The sequence below is a fragment of the Bos indicus x Bos taurus genome, unplaced genomic scaffold (assembly GCF_003369695.1).
Source record: "Bos indicus x Bos taurus breed Angus x Brahman F1 hybrid unplaced genomic scaffold, Bos_hybrid_MaternalHap_v2.0 tig00001917_arrow_arrow_obj, whole genome shotgun sequence".
In the NCBI taxonomy this organism is placed as follows: Eukaryota; Metazoa; Chordata; class Mammalia; order Artiodactyla; family Bovidae; genus Bos; species Bos indicus x Bos taurus.
In genome coordinates, this window is record NW_020867475.1 from 14,038 (window position 1) to 30,003 (window position 15,966).

Sequence of the window (15,966 nt, forward strand, 5' to 3'; positions counted from 1 at the left end):
TTAGCAATATTATAATATTGTAGGAGTTTTTTAAAACTAAAGTTAGGTAGAGAAAAAAAGCTAAATGGATATTGTCTATTGAAAGTAATATACTCATAAATGCCCACAGCCATAAAATAGTTTCAAACAAATAATGAAAATATCAGAACTTATTTCCAGTGGTGAATTTTTAAGTCGCTATATATTCTAGTTGACAAAGCTAAAGACAGAAATGCCTAAATCAGACACACACACGCACCTGCCTCACTCTAACACACATATACATCCATAAAATATACAGCAGCACAGCACTAGTTTTTGCTACTTCTGTATTTGGAAGGAGACCAGAGAGAGCAAACTAAAGGTTGTCATTTATGACCTGGTCTATGGTTCAGGACAATAAATGAGGTATAGTTTAAGTATACTTATGAAATAGAGGGGCAGATCTATTTGAGATGCTATACAGCCAAAAAGCTATACAAGATTTGTGAATTGTGGTTGGCAATAAATTAAATTCAATTTATGAAGCATAAAAGGAGGAACATTATGTTAGAACACTGAGGCAAGTCTTGTGCTGGCTAGTTATCTTTAGACTGTTAAAAACATGAAATTATTTTTATTTTCTACCACCTATTCTTAGATTGCCAGATGTTTGTTTACAGTTCCTTAGAATTTTGTACCTAATGTTTTCTGCCTTTGATAATACATTCTCTCTCCTAGGGTCACTTAACTCCCAAAAGTTTTTGCAATCATAATACTGTGGGTGGGTTGATTAAGAGTCATATCTGAAAATATCATACCAAATTCATATGATCTAAGTGTACATTTTTTAACATGTCATCAACTGGGATATGTCTTATAGTGATTGGCATGGTAGTGATATTTTTCTTTTTAGTGCAGTTATATAAAATAATTCATCTTAAAATCGATGGTGTCTTAGATTTAAAGATATATGGTGACTTACCAGCTTTGCCATCTTTATGGTCATCTACTCACTAGAGAACCTCTTTTATTGTCACTCAGTCTGAAACCTCAGGGTTTGTACCTTACAATAAATTTCCCTAGTTTCATCAGCAGGAGTGAAGTGAGTTTAGTGCAGAATGGTATAAATGATAGTACTTCTTACATCAAAATCCTTATACTTTGAACAGACACTTTATCAAGTGGCTGAGCAAACACAGCAGCTTTTGAAGTATTTGAAGAGCCATTGAATTTAAGAGTCTTCATGCCTTCACTGTTCTTTAATCTTATTAGTACATGTCTTCAGAACATGGCTCTTTCTTGGTTCAAATTTAAGGACATAGATTATAAAATAATGTTTAAAACTTCTTATCAACTTCAACCTGTTGATAGATATATCAAATACTTAGGAAGCTCTTGAATTTAAAATAAGAAGAAATCAAAATATTTTAAAATGATATCCAAATGGATAGGGATCTATTTGATCTCCTTTTTAAAAAATCTCCATAAAATTTTTATCATTCTTTCCCTGCTCTATTTTCCCAAATTGAGCAAAGTACATTCTGTATTCCCCAAACAACAGATCAAATGAACCAACTGAGCAAGAAATTGATCTAGAACAGATGCAAACCTGATATTCAGACTCCTTAAGTAACGTTAAGAATTACAGTCCTTTAGCACCAATCTTTTAAACTTAATTAAACACTAGGATATCACTTTATCCTTTTTTCTTATTTTTTTTTAATTCATGCCACATTCATTCCAGCCTCTATATGCTTAGAATCTCAAAATTAGAATTAAACAAAGAAACTGCCAACAAAAACACTCTGCCTGATTCTTGGCATAAAACAGGCACCCACTTGTGGAGAGTAGGGTAATTAAGTCTATGTTTGACCTGTGTCTACATCCCAGCTCTGCCATGAAACTTACTGTGTGCCTTTGGGCACAACTCTTCCCCTTCTAAGTGTTTCCTCAAATTGGGCATCAGATTCCCATTTGAGTACCATCAGTTGTACATACAAAAAAAACCTCATTGGTTTATATATGTTTCTCCTTTTGTACTATCCAAGTTTAACCACCACTCTTAGATTCCTGGCGGGTTTTTCTGACTTAGTGTTTCCCTTGTTCATTCTATTCTACCCTCAACCTTCAGGTTAATTTTGGTTGGTTGTTTTTGATTAGCATAACCTTTCTCACAAAGCATTCTCACACTTAATAATTATAAAATAAATCTGAACAGTCTAGCCATCCTTCAAAGCTTTTTTGTTTATAAACTGTCAATCCTGCCTTCTCTCCTTGGCTGTACCTCTCACTGAATATTGCCTTCTGCTTTATTTATGGACATTCATATGTGTTTCTAATCTCCCCTTAACAGGCTATGACTTGCACATAAACTAAAACTACATCTTAGTCATTTTTTTAATATCTTGCACAGAGCCTCCTACATGTGTGTATTTATTAAGTGAATGGGAAAAATAATTTCTTCTACATTCCTCTAATATAAAATATAAGACATGTAATTTGGCCTTTCTTCATGAATCAGAATTGTCATCCTGAATATCAGTTTCAGAGATGTACTGAGAAGCCATAATGAGAAGGCACTCTGCTAGATGTAGTGAGGCAGCTACGAATAACAGAGACGTGGAGGTGCTGAGATGTCCTGCTAAATTTATCTACTGTGGAATTGGAAATCCTATGAAGAAGACAGTTTAAGGGTAAACTAGTTCTGAGTTATATTTTCAGAGGGATATTCTTTAGTGGCAGACAGGGCAGGGCTCTGTAGGGGTGTTGATGCTATGTGGGTCCCACGTCATGTGTGTAATCTGTGTGTGTGTCTGCGTGTACATGAGAAAGAGGGAGTGAGGGAATGCCTGAATGAGAAGAGAAAAACAAAAATCCAGATGCCCAGATAACCGTTTTAGAAATGTTTACTCTAAGCAGTGTTTGTAAAAGATGGGGTTTCCTGATTCTTAAACAATATAGTAATTTACAATTATAAAGCTCTGTCACAATCATTACTTTTAATCTAGTGTTTTGAATTGTTGGAATTTCTGGAATTAAGGGTTGTGTTTTCTAAAGGAAGTTATTGTAGTCCCTGGGTAATATAGACACAGGACTGGGTAATTCCAAAGTAGCCATGGCAGAATTTTTGCTTTAAATTATAGATCAGAGAAATAGGTCTAAACTGATGTTTTGAAACTTTATGGCTTTTCCTTTAAAGCTATAAATTATATACATTAAGTGAGTAGATTCTTACCATTTTCAGTGTGATAATCCCTTTCAATGTCAAAAATATATCGATCCTTATATAACAATTGCTCTTTCAGTATCCTTCACTGAGAAAATATATAGGCAAAAAACTTACTATAAATTCTGTGACTTTTGAAAAGCCTCTATGTCATATTAATCAAAAAAGTGCACATTCTTTGAAATATAGTACCAAATGGGTATAAGAACACATTATTTAGTCTTCACACAGGTATATATAGAATCCCAAGCCCTTATAATAAGGTAATTACTTATTCTGTGAGACTCTTATGATAACACAATGGCCAGTGACCATCCACCCACAGGTCGGGAATCAGTGCTTTTCATGATATGTTTCCTTTCTTCAGTCACTACTACCAATAATCTATGTTGTTAACCAATAACTTAATAATTGAGAAAGTATTTCTGAACGGATGTATTTCTGAAGGTGTTTCAGAATGGATTCTAGGTCTTCATTCTCTAAACTGTATTGTACTCTTTTTGTTTTTATTTAATGCTTGTTGAAGATTCTTGCAAGTATTTAATGAACTAGGATGAAGAACAAAAGCTAAGCTTCTCTTTTAGTAGTTCCTTTCATACCACCGGGCTTCATTTATTTACCATGTCTCTAATGATTTGTTCTCACTATCCTGTCCCTATTTCTCCAGTAAATAAATCACATGCTCAAATCCTGTGAGTATGTTTGGAATGTGCTTGGGCCCTGTAGTCACCTTTTGAACTCAGTCTTTGTCCCTTTCCCTCTGCTTTAAGCTCATTAACATGCTGATTGTTAGTCTAGATTTGCATTCGAGTAGACTGACCTGGATTGACTGAAATGGAGTCACCACTCCCAGCAAAATTCCTATGGTGCAACTATCTGCATCTCTTAAACAAAGGTCTAGGAATGAAAATGATAGTCATAGCTTCTTATCCCCATGTACTTTAAATGTGATAGCTTTTGCTGTAATAAAAATATACAAACATTTCTGAGATTAAATACCAGGAAAATGCAAAGCACCTAGGCACCCATCTGTCTCCCTCCTTAAGCTAGAAGAAACTTAAATTTCTAAGTATCCATGTATATTTACTTGTAGATTTTTTAACCAAGTATTTCTAGGCATTCTGATATAAATTTGAACATAGTAACCATAGCTGTTCTTTTGTTATAAATACAATACTCAGTCAACTCAGTCAGTTCAGTTTAGTTGCTCAGTTGTGTCCAACTCTTTGCGACCCCATGGACTGCAGTGCGCCAGACCTCCCTGTCCATCACCAACTCCCAGAGTTTACTCAAACTCATGTCCATTGAGTTGGTGATGCCATCCAACCATCTCATCCTTTGCCGTCCCCTTCTGCTCCTGCCTTCAATCTTTCCCAGCATCAGGGTTTTTTCAAATGAGTCAGCTCTTCGCATTAGGGGGCCAAAGTATTGGCATTTCAGTTCAGCATCAGTCCTTCCAATGAACATTCAGAACTGATTTCCTTTAGGATAGATTGGTTGGATCTCCTTGCAGTCCAAGGGACTCTCAAGAGTTTTCTCCAACACCACAGTTCAGAAGCATCAATTCTTTAAACCAGCACTCAGCTTTCTTTATAGTCCAACTCTCACATCCGTACATGACTACTGGAAAAACAATAGCCTTGACTAGATGGACTTTTGTTGGCAAAGTAATGTCTCGGCTTTTTAATATTCTATGTTGGTCATAACTTTTCTTCCAAGGAACAAGTGTCTTTTAATTTCATGGCTGCAATCACCATCTGCAGTGATTTTAGAGCCCCCCAAAATAAAGTCAGCCACTGTTTCCCCATCTATTTGCCATGAAGTGATGGGACCAGATGCCATGGTCTTAGTTTTCTGCATGTTGAGCTTTAAGCCAATTTTTCACTCTCCTCTTTCACTTTCATCAAGAGGCTCTTTAGTTCTGCTTTACTTTCTGCCATAAGGGTGGTGTCATCAGCATATCTGAGGTTATTGATGTATCTCCCGGCAATCTTGATTCCAGCTTGTGCTTCATCCAGCCCAGCGTTTCTTATAATGTACTCTGCATATAAGTTAAATAAGCACATATAAGTTAAATAAATACAATACTGCTGCTGCTGCTGCTAAGTCGCTTCAGTCGTGTCCGACTCTGTGCGACCCCATAGATGGCAGCCCACCAGGCTCCCCTGTCCCTGGGATTCTCCAGGCAAGAACACTGGAGTGGGTTGCCATTTCCTTCTCCAATGCATGAAAGTGAAAAGTGAAAGTGAAGTCACTCAGTTGTGTCCGACTCTTAGCGACCCCATACAAATAGTTCATTGTGAAAAATCGGGTGTTAAATTGTAGCAGATCACATGATTACAGCATGAATTCTGTGGCATAATGGACAGTATGTTTACATGATCTTGTGCATTAATAGAAGCATGTGTCTGTAACCAAGGGTGCTTGGTCTTCAGAACACACGGGCACCCTTAGTTCACTTCTGTGTTCCTCACTTTGTCAACCAGGATCTAGCAAACTAGAATGAATTCAGAGACGGGAAAAGAGAAACAGCCATATCAAGTGAGAAATGATCGAAGGTTCTCGGATTCTATTTAACAAGTATTTAGTAATATATGTAGAGGATCAATGGAGATAGCATAGCTATTAAATATTTGAAAGCTACTGTATTTTGAACTTATTCTTTATGGCTTTTCTGGGTGGAAAAAGTTTTCACAAAATCAAAATTCTGCTCAATATGGAGAAGAATTTCTAAAAAATGGAATTGGTTGGTTGCAGAAAGAAGAAAGTAGATTCTTCACTAATAGGTATAGATGATCATGTGCCAAGCTGTGATAAAAGGATAACAAAGGTCCCGTGGGTGTGTGGACTAGATAGCCTACAGAGCCCCTTTCAAACATGAGAAGCTGAAATAGTAGAGAAGAAATGAGAACATTGCACAAATCATCATTTAACAATGTTCAGAATACTTGCTACTAAATCCTGTCTCAGACATATTATATAATGTGTCATTCAACTCCTGAACTGTTGTAATTCCTTAAGAGCTGTACGTACAAAATTGTGCTCGATTCAGATGCAGCAGAATACGGAGGACACAAGAGACTGGACCACAATACCGAATTCTTCTCTGAACCTTTTGAACATAATAACTGTCCCTGTTCTCTTTTGGTAAGTAAGGTTTTAAGGCATTTTCATTTCATTTAAATTTATTCTGTATTTTCAAAGTGATGCCTTTTTGTCCAAGAAAACAACTCTTCAGCAAGTAAGCAACATGGAAACAAGGCAGGGAGTAGGGAAGGGGTATTGATCGCACTAAGGAAACATGCAACGTGTGGTGCTGGACTCACTGGGTTTTGGAAAAACAAATAGTAAAGGATATTTAGCAGACAGTTGGGGAAATTTGAATATTAATAGGATTAAAAATTATTTCTCAAGACATAAGAGGAAGCCAGGTTTTAGCTTTCCTTCTATTATATTTCTAACTTTTCTACAACAATTTGCTTTTCTTCTGTTCTTGCAGCTTTCTGTATTATGGACTATCAAATAAAGTTTCATTTTAAACATCTTAAAAGAATCTGTATATACCTTTTTTTTCTTTCATGTAGTCATTAAAGACTGTGAATTCACTCTAGTTATAGAATTCTCTGGTTTCTTTGTATTACTGAGGAGAGTGTTGTTTTATATTAACTAAATTTTACTTTGTGAGGTTGACACAATGACAGGATACTGCTTTAAACTACTAAATTGAATTTCTTTTTAAAATGTAGACTAAAATTTTGCCATTTACAACAATATGGATGGATCTGGAGGGTATTATGCTTAATGAAAGAAGTCAGAGAAAGACAGATACTATTTGTGATCACTTATATGTGGAATCTAAAAAATAAACAAGTGAATATAACAAAACAGAAATCGAGTCACAGATATAAAGAATAGTGGTTACCAGTGGGGATAAGGAAGGGGTAGCAACAGGACAGAGTTAGGGATTAAGAGGTACAAAATACTATTTATGAAGTAAATAAGCTGCACAGATATATTGTACAGCACAGAAAATATAGCCAATATTTTAGAACTATGAATGGAGTATAATGTATAAAAAGATCTGAATCATGCCGTATACCTGAAACTATATTTCAATAAAAAAAATTGTAGAATTTAGAAATTCTGCATAGGTGGAGAAATTCTTCATTTATGGCCAAGTCTACATCTGTATTATACATGTTTCACTTTCCGTGACTAGTCAAGTATCCCTCTCTTTCTTTCCTATCCCTCTTCTACCTGTCTGTCTCAGCGCAGTTTTTTTTTTTTTGCTTGTTTCACAAGGAGAGGACTTGGATTAAGATTTGTTTCATGTATGTAAGGCCAAGGTGTATCCCATAATGTATAGTTTTATCATTGCTGTTTAATTCTTTCATTAAAAAAATTAGGTAAATATCAAACATGAGAATCTGTATGATACCCCTTGCTCCGCCCTTTTGCTACTATATTCCCACCTCCCAGGATGGTGACAGCACCTTACTTTGTAAGCTGCTGTTATATATGTCAAAGACAGCAGCATGAAATAAAAGAGCAGAGATGAATAAGATTAAATTGTTGATGATCAGCTCTGAGCAAAGCCAATAGCCTTTGGAGACCTAGGTGTTACCCTCGGTGTGTGTGTAGGGTGGTGGTATTGATGCTGATGTTGATGTGGCTTTAGATGGAAACACAAATTTATATGTATTTTCAAGAGGGAGGGCTCACAGGTGCTAGCAGGTTCTTTCTTCACAGAATGCTTGCTGTGGTTGTCAGAACATTCAGTTTTGACATGTAAAATAAGACTGATAAAAATAGTTTCTGAAATGAATTAGAAAATGATTTTAAAGCTCTGAAATAACTAAAGAGTTAGAGGCCCCTGAGGGGTTAGGGAAGGTGACCGAGCTCATAAGGAGGGGTCATGGAGAAGCAGCACCCAACTGTGATAAAGCCAAACTTGAACCAGTTGATATAGACTGAAAGGAATTTGAAATTTCAGCCAGCAAATAGGTTACATAGCTAACTTTCCTAAAGGTTCATGTAGCCAAAGAGGTTTATGTTGGTGAAGGAAGCCTGGTAATACAGGGAAAAGATCACAAAATGTCATGGCAGGGGCTTTGGGGTTAAGTCGCCAGTCCGCCACTTATGAATACCAGTTATGAGAACTTGAGTAATTTGACCTTTTTGTGCCTGAGTTTGCCTAAGGATTAATAATAGTATCCTGCCTACAGCAAGAGATTCTTAGGTATAAATTCATTAACACAGCCAAGTTTTGGGGAAACTGCAAAATGCTGCTGTACATATATTTTTAAATTATTATTGTCATGGCTGTTCAATATTTATTTAGGTATTCTAAGCGTGCCAAGACACTAGATGCTTTGAGGACATTCTCCCAACTTTGGAGAAATTATCGTCTTAGGCGAGGGCTTGCAATCTTTGAGGCTGGGCAGAAAATATCTTGACATCCTTTTGATTTTTTAAGGGCAAAGATATTCTGTCATAATTAAAACAAGCCAAGTAACCAGTGGCAGCCACAGACAGATTACTTTTCAAGCACTAATTAAATTGATCTTGCAAATATGGACTGTGCAGTTCTAAATGAGCTGATGGAATGGAGAATGTCACATAAGTCTCCATAACAGGTAGAGAGATACAGCCGTGCAAGCATATGAGAAATAGAGCAGAGCTTAACTACCACCTGTGATAGAATTCTGATCCCGCTGGGTCAGGAGGTAAATATTAGTTCTATCTTCCCAGCAGCAGCATCTTGTTTTTGATGACTACAGGTGCTTTAGGAATAACTCATTTTAAATAAATCTTTAGATTCCAAATGAAATGATCATGGGTTTTAATGTAAAAAATAAGGCACCTGGAAAATTAACTGCACTACAATTTAAAAAAAAAAGGGGTTGGTGGTTAGGGATGATTTCTTAAGCAAGGTGTGGGTACATAAAATAGTCATAGTATTCATTATGGTATTGTGATTTTTGAATAATTTATATTAATGCAATGTAATAATTCTTTTTTATAAAATAAGGGGGCCCCAGTAGACCAGAAAATCCAATAAAACAAATTCCTTCTTACCTGAGTTATCTTTTGAAGATTCAAATATACATCTAGTATAAGAATGTCTCATTATAACAGAACTCTTTATTGAACTGATGGATAATGTGCTGGGATCCAGTCAGGTTTTAGGTCTCTTTTGACCTGCCTTCTGCCTCCCACATGCCTAGAATAAAGAGGGAAGGGGAGACAAAAATGTAACTCTTCCAGGAAATTTCTGTCCATCACAACTAGCACACTGTATTTGCCAAAGCTTAATTTGCAAGCTCAGTAATCCAAAGGATCTGCTGAATAAGTGTCAAATCTGTTTTCAAAGATAGCAACAAACAGAACTCAAAGGAATCTTAAAATAGCCATACATGCTGCAGCTTCAGCAGGTACCACCCCGGCATCTTCTTGATGTGCTCCATCAGTTAAAACTGTGAAACCAGAGAACTGCATGTGTACTGCTGCTGAAATGTATATGCTAAGGTTGGAGTATCTCACAAATGCCAAGAAGCTATAAGGCAGAACCTTTCCATTCTGCTTTACTGGCAGTTTTTGGAAACTCCATTTTAGCATAATGATTTCTCTGCATTTTAGCTTCTGATATAGGAACTTATATTTAACCCGTAACTTCATCAGTAAACCAGGAGGGGCGAGGGCGCTTTCTTTTTCTTTTCTGATTCATAAATTCAGACTCCATGGCACAAATGAAAGCACAGAGATGATTGAACCTGAAATAAATTAGATTGCTTTACAATAACTTAAGTAGTCTTAATGGTGAAATGTGAATAAAGCAATACTTTTAGCATCTATTACTTTGCCAGTAAATCTCCTTAATCTTAAGAAATAGATTTGTTTACTTCCATTCTAAATTTGGTGATTCAAAGGTAGATTTTTAGTTTAAATAGGGTGTTTGACATAGATGTATCTTTTTTATTGCCCCTCAGTTGTAGGCATTGAAAATATAAATTAAGTTGGGAAATGTTTTTTGCTCTACCAAGAATTATGAAAATGTTTAGCTTTTTTTAAAACAAATCAATTTTAATTCATAAAGTTTTCTCTTTTTCATATTTCTAAATATGTATTTCTACACAGAAATAGTCACTAGATCACTTTTCTCTTAGCCTAATGCAAAATAATGAATTATAATAAGTTTTTTCCTTAGAAAATATTTTATAAATTAAAGGATATATGTGAAAATTAAAATTATTTTATGTCATCTTTATTTTTCAAAATAATTTGTGATAAACATATATGTAGATTGTTAAGATCTAATGCCCTTTTCAACAAATGCTGTTTTCACTATGATTTATACAGTTGCTAACTTTACAATTTATAAGAACATTTTAAAATTTGCCTTTTAAGTATTTTTATTGAAAATTATTTTTAAGTTTGCTGTTTCTAAATTTTTGATAACCTGTTTTCAAAAACCATGTAATTAATATTTGTAAATCAATTTTGACCCAAGAACAACATAATACTTTGCTTAGATGGCATAATATAGTAGATCATTGTATGATCAGTTTCTGTTGGTTTTTTTTTTTTTTCAATCCATAGTAATAGTTGGTGTAGTGATTAAGTCATTATGTAGTCAAAATAACTGCGTAGATGGCATGCATTTTGACTCTCTTAATAAATGAACCAGATTACGCTGTGGCATTCTGGTTCCTTGTAAAGAACAGAGTACAAAGACAGCTAGAAAAAATAAAATTCATGACTTTACATTATACTGTCTCATATGTTCTTACTGTATGATCCTCGCTCCAAAATGTTCATGGCTTAGTGACTAGTAACGGGCATGGTGAATATGTTTATCAGCATATACTATCTGTGATGTGTATACTAAATGGTGTCTGTATACATAAGCTTAAATATGAGATATTCATATTTAAATATAAGCAGTTATATTTAAATCTACTTAAAATATGTTCATATTTCTTTTGCTATCAGAATCAAAACTATTTATAGAATTAAAATTGTAAATTGAGATTTACAGAAGCCAATACTTAGCACTAAATTATAGAGCCCCAAATTGTTTATGTTGTAATTGTCTCATCATAAGAATTAGCTCTAATTATCGTAAGTCTTTTAGTATAATTGGTAGTCATTTCCTAACTACTAAGAACATTGATTTATATATGCAGAACTCTAATAAAGAAGAAAACTCCAAAATTCATAAATAGCCATAGTTAAAAAAAATTTCTTGCTTGGGGAAATTTTTTCATATTGCCGATACTGCAAGGGCTCTGAAGCAACATGAACACATTCTGGTAATTAACACTGCAGTGAAAAAGTATAATTACACAATATTCCTGTTAATGATATTGTACAATTATCAACCAATGGTTTTTGAGCATATAGTATTAAGCGGCCTCGAAGTGTGACTGGAATTGGTAATCATAAAGGTCCTTACATAAAATGGCCATCATCATTTAGAGAGAATTCTTAGCGCATTTTTGAACAATTAAATGCCAAAAGAGGAAATGCAGTGCATTCATTGCAAACCTTGAATTCTTACATCACCCTCTTTGTTTTACTCTTAAATTTGGGCTAGCTAAAATACCAGAGATCACAGACAGTAAGATTGCTTCTAAATTATCAGCTTATAGTTATTCATATTTCATTAATTAAATCAGTATGAGGTAATAAAATCAGGGTGGATACCGAAACGGTAAGATGCAGAACGAGAGTGAGGCAGCGTCCGGGTTTATCCTGGCCACACTGAGCAGGGGCCCGCCACTCCTTGTCCTAGGCCCGTGCTTTACCGCTTCTTTCTCAGGAGACTTGGGCCAATCAGAATCTCTTTATCTGCATATAGGGTCAAAGATACCAGAGAAATATTTTTAAGGTAAACAGAACTGAAATCCTTTTCTTCAGTCTCCCATGCTACTGAGATATTTAATTCAGTGTTCGGTTTTAACACTTCAGAACCATTCTGATTATAACCCGCTGTCCCACTGACTGCTTACACCTAGTTACTATGACTCCCTAAACTAAACAGATGGAGTAAGGCAGAACAGGTATCTCTCTCTTTTTTTAAATTTTTTGACTCTGACATGTGGCATCTTAGTTACACAACCAGGGATGGAACCTACACCCCATGCATTGGAAGCACAGAGTCTTAACCACTGAAATGCCAGGGAAGTCCCAGAACTGCTCTCTCTTGATTCATGCCTGTTTTGAGAAGACTTGGAATTGACTGAATCTGACTGTTGGTTTCTTTGATTTCTCCTCTCTGGCTTTGGTCTGTGTTGCTTTAGACTGTAGCGTCATTGTGGGAATAGGCCATAGTTTGCACTTGATCTGTCTGGACCCCTGGGTATAGTCCTGCCTTTGTTCATGGGTAGCTCCAGCTTTCTTTTGTTGAGCCAATCTTATAACAGCTTACCTATCACTGTCAAAAGAAAATATTGAATGGAAGAGATATTAGCCATTAAATCATGATGTGGTTTAAAAGCTATATGACATTAAAAACAATGTGTAAATTGTAGGGAAACTGATTATGGCATTGAAATACACAGTTCCCCACACTTAATGAACACAAGGATATAATATTTATCTTTTGGACGTTAAGTACTGGATTGCATACCAGTCTGAGACAGTGAGGAACCCAGTAAACTGTTAGCTTGTGTGACATTTTTCTTAGATGACAGTGCTAAGTCACTGTTACTTTTAATTCAAGATTAGAAAAACCGTTCTCTAGTTATTGCATTCATAATATAAATTTTTCAAAATTCCATCATTTAAAAACTGCTTTAATCATTAATATTCAAAATTAACTGTATTGATGTATCTGATTTTTTAAAAACAGTTGTAAGATGTCTTTATCACAGCAACCTTGTGGGAAAATGTTGTGTTCATTTGCTGACTTGAGATACACTGGGCATACAGTGGTCTCAGTCAGTGAAAATCAGCTGTTCTGTTCTTTATTTTTTTTCCCTAAAGCTCTGTGTTGTTGTTTTTTTTTCCCCATCTTTCATTCTAGTTCTAAACTATAAAAGTCTTTCTCTTTTTTCTTTTAAATCATTGGTCAAGTTTTCAGTTAAAGTAGCTGAAAATTGTACCTTATTCACAAATTCAGAAATGGAGAGATACTCTCACAATGATGACAGCAATATGTAATATTACTTTTACTGTCTGCTTTGTTAATAGTAATTAATCCCTTATGTGTAAAATAGCATACAGTTAAGCATCAAGCAGTTCAAATCACTTCTCAGTTTTATAAAAATTATTTTAGATGCAAATATATTAAAGAATATCTTGTGAAATATACACATATTGATCCCACAATTACTTATTCCTTTATTCATTCTTTTATTTAGTCATCACTGGCACCTACTAAAAGTTAGAAATATGAAGACATATGGCCTCCACCCTGGTAAACCTAATAGTCTAGTGGGAAGAGTTGATCATAAACTTGAAAAAAAAAATTACAAAGTGTGTTAAATGTTCAGATAGAAGAAAAATGGTGCTGTGATAGAAAATGAAATGGAGGCACTATCAGATCTAGAGTTGTCAAAGGACACCTCTCCATGGAGTTGGGGTTTTTCAAGATCTAAGAGATAAGGAACTAGCCCAGGAAAGAGTGTTCTGAACAGGGGACCAGGCAGAGGCCAAGATCGCGAGGAAGGAGGGGAAGGATGTGGTGTGTTCAAGGACCCGCAAGGCTCTGTGGCCAGAGCTGGTAAAGGGAGAAGGGATAAGTGAAGAGCATGTCTGAGAGGGGAGTTGCACATATGCAAGAAGGAGCTGAGTCAGGACTCTGCAGGGCATGCAAAGAAGTGGATTGCACCTTCAATCAGTGGCAAGCCTCTTGACTGATTTAAATTGGGGCAGGGATTAAAATACACATAAGATAACCTTATACTATTACCGTTAAGGTTTTGTTCCTAAAATGACAGGAGAAACACAAACCAGAAAGATAATAAGTGTCCTGACTTGACCAGTCTTTAGTATGTTACTTTTATTTACCTGACTAGACTAACGTTGTGACCTGGAGGGCAGCCTGCCTTCACCACCTGCTAGTTCGGAACCAGAGCCGCCAAGGAGGTTTCTGTCCTTTGTGTCTGGGGAGCATCGGTTTTTGTAAAGCGTATGGAGCCCTCTAGCGGTGATCGTTTTAAAGGCGTCTTAATGCCAGAACTGTCGAATAGAGCCTCCTCAGAGCCAGTAGAATTGTAAAGGGAGCTGTAATACCATGCTTTGATATGATATCAAGTCGCTTTGATACGATATCAAGCCCAGTGTTTCTTTCAAATGCACTGACACGACTGTGTTGATATAGGTGTACATTCCAAACCGAGTGGCCCTCATCCTTCGCAATGTGGACCTGCCCAACTGAAGAGATCTGATTTCAGCTCCCGCAGAGGAAGACCTGTGCTTTGTTTTCCCACGCTCACTGTCCCAGAACTTGTAATGTGTAAGCTTTTCAAAATATATTTGTCTAGACGAAATGTCCGATGTCTGAAATTCAGTATTGGTTTATGAAAATGAATGTCAAACTTTATTCTTTAAAGAGTAGAAGGGGACATGTTTGAAATTTTAGCAATCCTAGACTACATTGTCCAGCCATCTGAACAGCTAGGATCCTTTAAGTCTTGTATATCATGCCTTTAAAGAATTTTGCCTTACAGCCCAATTATTTAATCCTTTTAAGTTCAAATTTGAATCATGTATCCATGTTTGATTATTTCTGTTGAATGTATACAGTATTTTTTCTAAGGCAAGTATTTGGTGACTTTATTTGTTCTGGTTATCTCTTGGTCTAAATTACAAGACACTAGAGATTGTTACTTTCCTTTTTCAAAGTGTGTTTAGAAATACTGTAATAAACATATAGTAATATATAAAACAAAGAATTGTGTCAAATATAAAAGTTGTTGCTTATGAACCCATCCATGCCTTATTTTGCATAAGTTTTATCTTGTCTCTATTTCATTTAATATCTTGGTAGATGCTAGTATCTTCATTTCTGAAGGCTTGACTTGGTAATTGTAACATTTCAGAAAACATCTTTTACTTTCAACCAATAAAAAAAAATATTGCACAGTTGTCTCTGCTAATGTTTATTTTACTGTGATGTCATGGAATTTTTTAGAGTGAAATTTAAATGCCTATCTCAGCTCTGAGACCTTCCTCACACTTATGCACATATGCATGATGGACTAGGTGTGGGAGTTAATACTTTTTTTTTCTTTAGGTACTATTTTGTAACTTGAAATTATATCAACCAACTCAGATATCTAAGCTCCTCTCCAACTCTAAACCTGAACACTTTTAGAAGCTGAGTTAACTGCTTCAACAGTTAATAGTGAGATACTCCATCATGAAATTGCCCCTTGGTATATGAAATAGCAGGCCACAAATGTGTAATCACTGATATGTAATCCATTTGTAACTGAGAAATTATGATGGGGTCGCTAGGAGTCGGGCACGACTGAGCGACTTCACTTTCACTTTTCACTTTCATGCATTGGAGAAGGAAGTGGCAACCCACTCCAGTATTCTTGCCTGGAGAATCCCGGGGAAAGAGGAGCCTAGTGGCCTGCTATCTATGGGGTCGCACAGAGTCGGACACAACTGAAGCGACTTAGCAGCAGCAGCAGCATGAAACATAAAGTATTTGTCACCTTTTTAAAGATTTAATATTTTCCTTTACGTTAATACTGACTGCTGCTTTGTTTTTAGCCTGATTATAGTGACTAATAAGGAGTACATGAAAGTCTTTCTCTTAAAAA

At 35.7% G+C, this 15,966-nt stretch overlaps 1 long non-coding RNA gene across 1 annotated transcript; it reads left to right on the top strand.

Annotated features, from left to right (window-relative positions):
- The first annotated feature begins 5,893 nt into the window (after nucleotides 1-5,893).
- LOC113888789 lies at nucleotides 5,894-15,280 on the top strand. Its single transcript, XR_003510054.1, has 2 exons — nucleotides 5,894-6,334; nucleotides 14,514-15,280. It is a non-coding gene; the product is annotated as an uncharacterized LOC113888789 (long non-coding RNA).
- Nucleotides 15,281-15,966: the final 686 nt, after the last annotated feature.